The sequence below is a fragment of the Syngnathus acus genome, unplaced genomic scaffold, assembly GCF_901709675.1.
Source record: "Syngnathus acus unplaced genomic scaffold, fSynAcu1.2, whole genome shotgun sequence".
NCBI classification, from domain to species: domain Eukaryota; kingdom Metazoa; phylum Chordata; class Actinopteri; order Syngnathiformes; family Syngnathidae; genus Syngnathus; species Syngnathus acus.
In genome coordinates, this window is record NW_023590209.1 from 15,438 (window position 1) to 22,528 (window position 7,091).

Sequence of the window (7,091 nt, forward strand, 5' to 3'; positions counted from 1 at the left end):
AGCAAAAGGATTACAACTTTTTTGTTTCCAGACGCATTGTGGATTACAAATTTTTTGTTCCTGAACGCATTGTGGATTACAAATTTTTTGTTCCTGAACGCAAAAGGATTACAACTTTTTTGTTTCCAAACGCATTGTGGATTACAAATTTTTTGTTCCTGAACGCAAAAGGATTACAACTTTTTTTGTTTCCAGACGCATTGTGGATTACAAATTTTTTGTTCCTGAACGCAAAAGGATTACAACTTTTTTGTTTCCAGACGCATTGTGGATTACAAATTTTTTGTTCCTGAACGCATTGTGGATTACAAATTTTTTGTTCCTGAACGCAAAAGGATTACAACTTTTTTTGTTTCCAAGACGCATTGTGGATTACAAATTTTTTGTTCCTGAACGCATTGTGGATTACAAATTTTTTGTTCCTGAACGCAAAAGGATTACAACTTTTTTGTTTCCAGACGCATTGTGGATTACAAATTTTTTGTTCCTGAAAGCAAAAGGATTACAACTTTTTTTGTTTCCAAGACGCATTGTGGATTACAAATTTTTTGTTCCTGAAAGCAAAAGGATTACAACCTTTTTGTTTCCAGACGCATTGTGGATTACAAATTTTTTGTTCCTGAAAGCAAAAGGATTACAACTTTTTTGTTTCCAGACGCATTGTGGATTACAAATTTTTTGTTCCTGAACGCATTGTGGATTACAAATTTTTTGTTCCTGAACGCAAAAGGATTACAACTTTTTTGTTTCCAAACGCATTGTGGATTACAAATTTTTTGTTCCTGAACGCAAAAGGATTACAACTTTTTTGTTTCCAGACGCATTGTGGATTACAAATTTTTTGTTCCTGAAAGCAAAAGGATTACAATTTTTTTGTTTCCAGACGCATTGTGGATTACAAATTTTTGTTCCTGAACGCAAAAGGATTACAACTTTTTTTGTTTCCAGACGCATTGTGGATTACAAATTTTTTGTTCCTGAACGCAAAAGGATTACAACTTTTTTGTTTCCAGAGGCATTGTGGATTACAAATTTTTTGTTCCTGAACGCAAAAGGATTACAACTTTTTTGTTTCCAGACGCATTGTGGATTACAGAATTTTTGTGATCACTAAAACCAAAAGTGGACAGAGAAATTATTATTATTTTTTTTTTTTTAATAATTTTTCTCTTCTTTTTCTTTTCTCTCTCTTTCTTTCCTTTTTCCCAGTATCTACTCGCTCTTTTGTTTTTGTTTATCCGTTGAGGACAACAGTTGAAGTTGAGCGAGGGTTCCCAAGAATTGGAAAGCAGAAGGGCTTCGGGCTGAGGATTGGCCGTCACTATTTGTTCGTTTCAATAACGTTTAAATTGCAATTTGCTGTTGAATGTACCCTTGTTAGAAAATCCTGTCAGTAGAGTGACTGGATGGGATAGTAGGAACAAAGAAAAAAGTGCATCCCGCCGTTGAGAGCATCAATAAGCGAGGCAGGAGTTCTCGAATTGGTGTTTTGAGAAGAAGCGACGCAAAAGGCGCCGCTGAGTAACTAAGAGCTGTATCGTCCCTATTCCGATTGCGCACGGGAAGGAGTCGAAAGGAGACAGCTCAACCCTACAACTGAAAACATTGCTATTCACTAAAAGAGATGGCTAGCGGTATAAGAGGAACAGACCCCGAATCTGGTTATCCTACAGAAGGAACCAGGCACGAGGGGTTTAATCCAGACCCTTTAGGACGACATGAAGAACCAGTATGTGTGATACTGTATGGAGGAGGCTTAGAAAAGTGGCCTCAGAAATGGACTGACTGCATAGTGGGATCTAACCCGTCGATCGAGGCGGAAAGCCTCTCGACGCGGGTGAAAGAAGCCATCGAAAAAGATGGAAGATTTTTTGCCGAGCAACCAGGAGAAGATGGATTACCAATCATAGTGTCAGCCCACCCTGAGAGGGGCTACACTAGAAGAGAAGCACCCGACTGGTGTGAATGGGGGGCAAAGATGGTGGAGGAATGTAATATGGTAAAATTGATAAGCACAAGTACAGATTTGGACTCAATAGTGAAAATGTTGACCAACGAAGCTGGCATCAAAGGCGAGCTGGCAACTCCATTACCTGAGGAAGTGAAGGCAGCGCCTCGCTATTATGAGTGCATGCAACATTTGGCGAAGATGAGAAGCATTTTAGAGAAAAAGACCAATCGACCAGTATTTTCCAGTGAGGAAGAAGAGGAAGTGCCTAATGAGGAGGGAAGATTGGGCACGAGCAGAGACACAGCGGAAGTTTGGGGAGGCAGGGACACCCGGCGCGGAGGTATTCATGCACCGAAGTTTAATCTCCTCTTCAGAAAAGACCCCCTGCCGTCTCTGCCAGAAGAATCAACAAAGAAAGTAATTGTTGGAAATGGAGTGCTGATGTGTCAATTTGTCGGAGATATTTGGTCACTGACAGGAGATGCCCTCATTGTTTTCACCAACGACAAATTCCGGGCATGGAACCAAACCTTTGATTCACGGCTGAGACTAATGGCCGGTGAAAAATATATTGAAGACCTGCACGATGCGAGACGGCAGATGGAGCATCACCCGGAAGATCTTACTTTCATTTTTACAAGTGGAGGAAGATCGAACTACTACATGATAATACACGCCTTCGTGCAGAAGTGGCGGGCGGACCTGAACCAACAGGACTACCTGAAGATGATGACAAGAATCCTAGAGAAAGCGGTGGATGCTGCCGTCGAGAGGGGAGCCAGAAGAATAGTTACAGATGTAAATGGTATTAGATCCGGAAGAATGTCATGGAAAATTGCAGAGACGGCAATTGCTGGTGCATATAAGCTGCAAATATCCACCCCAATCACAGCGGTGGAAGGGCTGGAGTTTGTGCTGGCAATATCAGCCTCTCAAAGAAGAGAAAGGGAACTGGTAGCCCTGGAAGCCACTTACGGTCAAGCACTACAGGTGGCACGGAAAGAACAGAAGATGGAGCAGCAAACACAACACGCGGTGGCAGTCCTGCCCCATCCCTCGGGCAAAGCAGTTCGAACGGAAGGAGAAGGGGGAACTGACTTGAGTTCTATTCCAGAACCGCAAAGGAACACCGAAAGGTCAAGGACGCCATCGCCAAGCACAGGAGATGAGGAGGAGGAAGTGGCAATCGAAATCAACACGGAAATAACCGGACCAAGGGGGCCGAATCCAACACCAACGGGGAGCCCAGCTCCACCAAAACAACCGCCTCAAGGAAAAGGGAGGAGAGTGGTTATAAGATCTGCCCGAGAAGATACAGGTGTCTCTTACCGAGCACGCCTGACGTCTACTCCCAAGAACCGTCCCTCCACGGTTCAGAGACCCCGTCAGCAAACAGAACCAAGAAACGCAGAGGTTGGTGCCACTGAACACGACCCTACATCCAACGAGGAAGGGCGTAATGAAGATGGAGATGTGGAAAACAGGGAGGCCGCCACCTCAAGCGACGATGTGGTCTCTGAAGAAGAAAATCAGGCTTCTGTGATGTCGGCCGTGGTCCCTCCTGATCCAAATGACCCACCACCGAGAGTTGTGAGAGGAGCAACCCGGAAAGGAATCAAAAAACAACGGCCGGTGCTAAGCATCTACCAGGCCTCGGAAAGGCTGGCGAGGGACATTCAATTCGGTTGGGTAGAAACCAAGGATGGAAGGAAAACCTACATCCCAGAAGTCAGGCAGAAAGAATACCCATTCCCGCCGGCCTGGTGGGAAAAGATAGAAAGGAATATAGACATCCCGGTGAAATTAACTTACAGGGAGGCAATGAACGTGTTAAACACACCAGCCTACCATACTTTAGTAAGTTACACCGACTTGACAAAAGATTTTAGAGAAGGCTTTGTAACTGTAATGTATGATGTACTATTGCGAAGGATGAAGCAGGGCGTGTATGATGCCGCTCAAGAAGAGCTGAGAGCGTGCGATGACCTGGACATATACACTGCTAATCCCGCGATGTCCACACAAACCAACCTAATTGCAAACGCCACCCAGCAGGCTCAGCCGAACACCACGCAAATGGGAGCGACTTACCTGGATAACACAGGGATGGCCGCAAACGACATGGAAAGAGAAACAAGAGCCTTTAAGACCCTAAAAGGCATGGTGCGCGTTAAGTACCAGAAGGAAAGCGTCAAAGAATACTTATCGGCAACTTGGCCAGTAATCAAAGAAAGTCCGGGTGGAGAATTGTCAAAAAAGATGTGGCTGCAATACATTACAGCCGAGCCCATAGGCCGAGATGAGACAGCGCAGGAAGCCTATCAAAGATGGGTGGATGACGAAGAAGATGACGAAGATGTGCATATAACCAGAGCTAAAGAAGCACTGAAACAGGGTCTCACCTTGTTGAATGTGTGGCATAAGTTGAAGCAAGTGGTAAGCCCAAGCAGATATGTGCGAGTTTTGAGAGCAGTCACCGAGGACAAAGACACTACTTTTGTGAAACTGGGTGCGGAGGCAACTCTGGCACGAATCGAAGAATCCATAAAGAAATGGGACAGAGTAACAAAACACTACATGGAGAGACAAAAGCCAGGTCCATCGGGCAGTACTCGCTCTCGCACAGAGGAGACGCAAGCAGGGCGGAAACCACCACCAAGGCCAACTTATGAGAAGGAGCAAAAGTCTAATTATGACCAGAAGCAGAACACCCAGGTCAAGCCGAAATCAATGGATAGAAAAGTAAATCCAACAGGTTACGTGGCAAAAGAAGTATATGACAAAATGTCACCAGAAGAAAGAAAGGCCCTGGCAGAGGCTCGCAAGGCTGCAGCCCCTGCGGGGCCCAGGAAATGAATGAAGAAGAGGCGCGGGTCACCCTGACGGGTGTTTACAGGGATGGAGACAACCTCTACGCTGAAATCGAAGGAGCTCCATATTTGGTGGATACAGGAGCCGAGGTGTCAATGACCCGCAAAGCCTTAAAAGAATAGGACACCTAACTGTGATGGGTGGCAGATGGATCAGTGACTAATATGCCCATTGGAATTTGGAAAGGAATAGTTTGGGTCAAAGGGCCTCATAATCTATTGACTTTGAGAGACGCAGAGGATCTAAAGAAACCGAAACACCAGCGTCAGTCAGTAAAAACAAGATTAGAAATGATAAGAGCAAAAGCAGTCCGTGTGGGCCCGACAAAAATTATGCCACTTAATGAGTGGTACAAGCCGGTGGATGTGGAGACCGTGAAGAGCCAACTGGTCCAAGACAGCGATCTGTCCCCGGACGGAAAGCGGAGGCTGACCAAAATATTGGAGAAAGCAGCCGTGGCGCATTTCAAGAACGATTGTGGAGACCTTGGATCAAAGTACTCCACACCATTGAGGGGGGAGTTCATCCACCTGTAAGACAATATCCCCCCTGAACCCTGAAGCAGTGGCTGAAATGGAAACAATTGTGAAGGAACTCTTACAGCTTGGCATCATTCGAGAAGAGCCTAATCCAGTGACCAACAGCCCAATTCAGGCCGTAAAGAAACCAGCGGCGGCAGGAGGAGGCTGGAGGCCGGTAATCAACTTTAAAGCTCTTAACCGCCGGACGGTGGCTAATCGAGCGAGCCTCATAAATCCCCAGGCATCCCTCAAGACGCTGAGAGTGAAAAAATACAAGTCATGCATTGACTTGGCAAATGGATTTTTTTCATTACGACTAGCCAGAACATCGCAAGGGAAAACAGCATTTACACACAGGGGGAAGTCGTACGTGTGGCAAAGATTGCCGCAAGGATACAAGAATTCCCCGAATGTGTTTCAATCAACTGTCTTACAAGTTTTGGATGGCTTGGATGTCACGGTGTATATTGATGATGTGTTTGTTTCAAATGACACAGAAGAGGAACATCTAAACTTGCTGCAAAGGGTTGTGGAACGAGTCTCCGCTGCGGGTCTGAAGCTGAATCTCAAGAAATGCCAACTAGCCCGGTTCCAAGTGGATTACTTGGGATTCCAGGTGACCGAGGATCTGGGCATCTCAGAAGGATTTCGACAAAAAAATCGAACGGATTTCGCCTCCGGGATCAGAGACAGAGTTGCAGCGAATACTTGGACTGTGCAACTATGTGCGGGATCATGTTCCCCACTATCAGAAACATGCAAGACCACTGTACGCGCGCTTGAAGAAAACTCCGGAGAGCCAAAAAACAGCGAAGTGGCAGTGGTCAGAAAATGACACTCACAATTTGAATAACTTGAAACAGGCCGTCCGAGAAGCCGTGAGGCTTGAGCCACGAAGTCTGACAGCAAAACTTGTCGCGAAAGTGCATTGCGAGGAAAATGATGCAATGGTGACGGTCAGCAACGAAGGTGCTGGCTTAGTGGCTTTGTGGACCTATACCCTCTCCAGTGTCGAGAAGAGATTTCCCCAGGAGGAGAAAGAACTTGCAATCTTGGCCAGGTACTGGAGCAATTTGAAAGACCTGGCACAAGGGCAAGGTATCAAAGTCCAAACCGGAAGTAACGTGCATCGTTTTCTTCGGAAGTCCACAATCGAGAGCACAAAAGCGACCAATGTCAGGTGGGGAAGATGGGAGGACATCCTACTAGATCCCGACTTGGACATTGGCCCGACAACAACCTCCACCAAAAAGCAGACATTGGCAAAAGAAACAGAAAAAGAAAAGCCCTATGAATGGACTCTTTACACCGACGGGTCAAAAAAGGAAGGAGACCAGAATGCCCACTGGGGTTTTATTCTGAAACAAAATGGAGAGGAGCGTTGCCGCCGCAAAGGTAGGACACCCGGCAGCGCGCAGGCAGGAGAAGCTACGGCAGTGCTGGAAGGACTGTTAGAAGCGGAGAAAAATCACGCTGGACGCGTGAGACTCGTAACTGACAGCCATTATTGTGCACAAGCGCTCAAATTCGACCTAGCCATTTGGGTGGAAAATGGCTTTGAAGGCACAAGGGGAAACTAGTGGCCCACTATGAAGTGTGGAAGAAAATAGCTGAGTTGCAGCTAAATATGTGTCTGATGTCGTCCACCAAAGATCTCATGTGAAAGAAGGAGCTCATTGGAAGGGAAATAATGAAGTTGATCGATACGTCCAAGAAAGAAGAATAATAGTTGTAGGGGCAGAAAACTG

General features: G+C 45.9%; 1 long non-coding RNA gene across 1 annotated transcript; it reads left to right on the plus strand.

Moving 5' to 3' along the window:
• Positions 1-1,698: 1,698 nt before the first annotated feature.
• LOC119118673 lies at positions 1,699-6,800 on the plus strand. Its single transcript, XR_005096855.1, has 2 exons — positions 1,699-1,837; positions 6,619-6,800. It is a non-coding gene; the product is annotated as an uncharacterized LOC119118673 (long non-coding RNA).
• Positions 6,801-7,091: the final 291 nt, after the last annotated feature.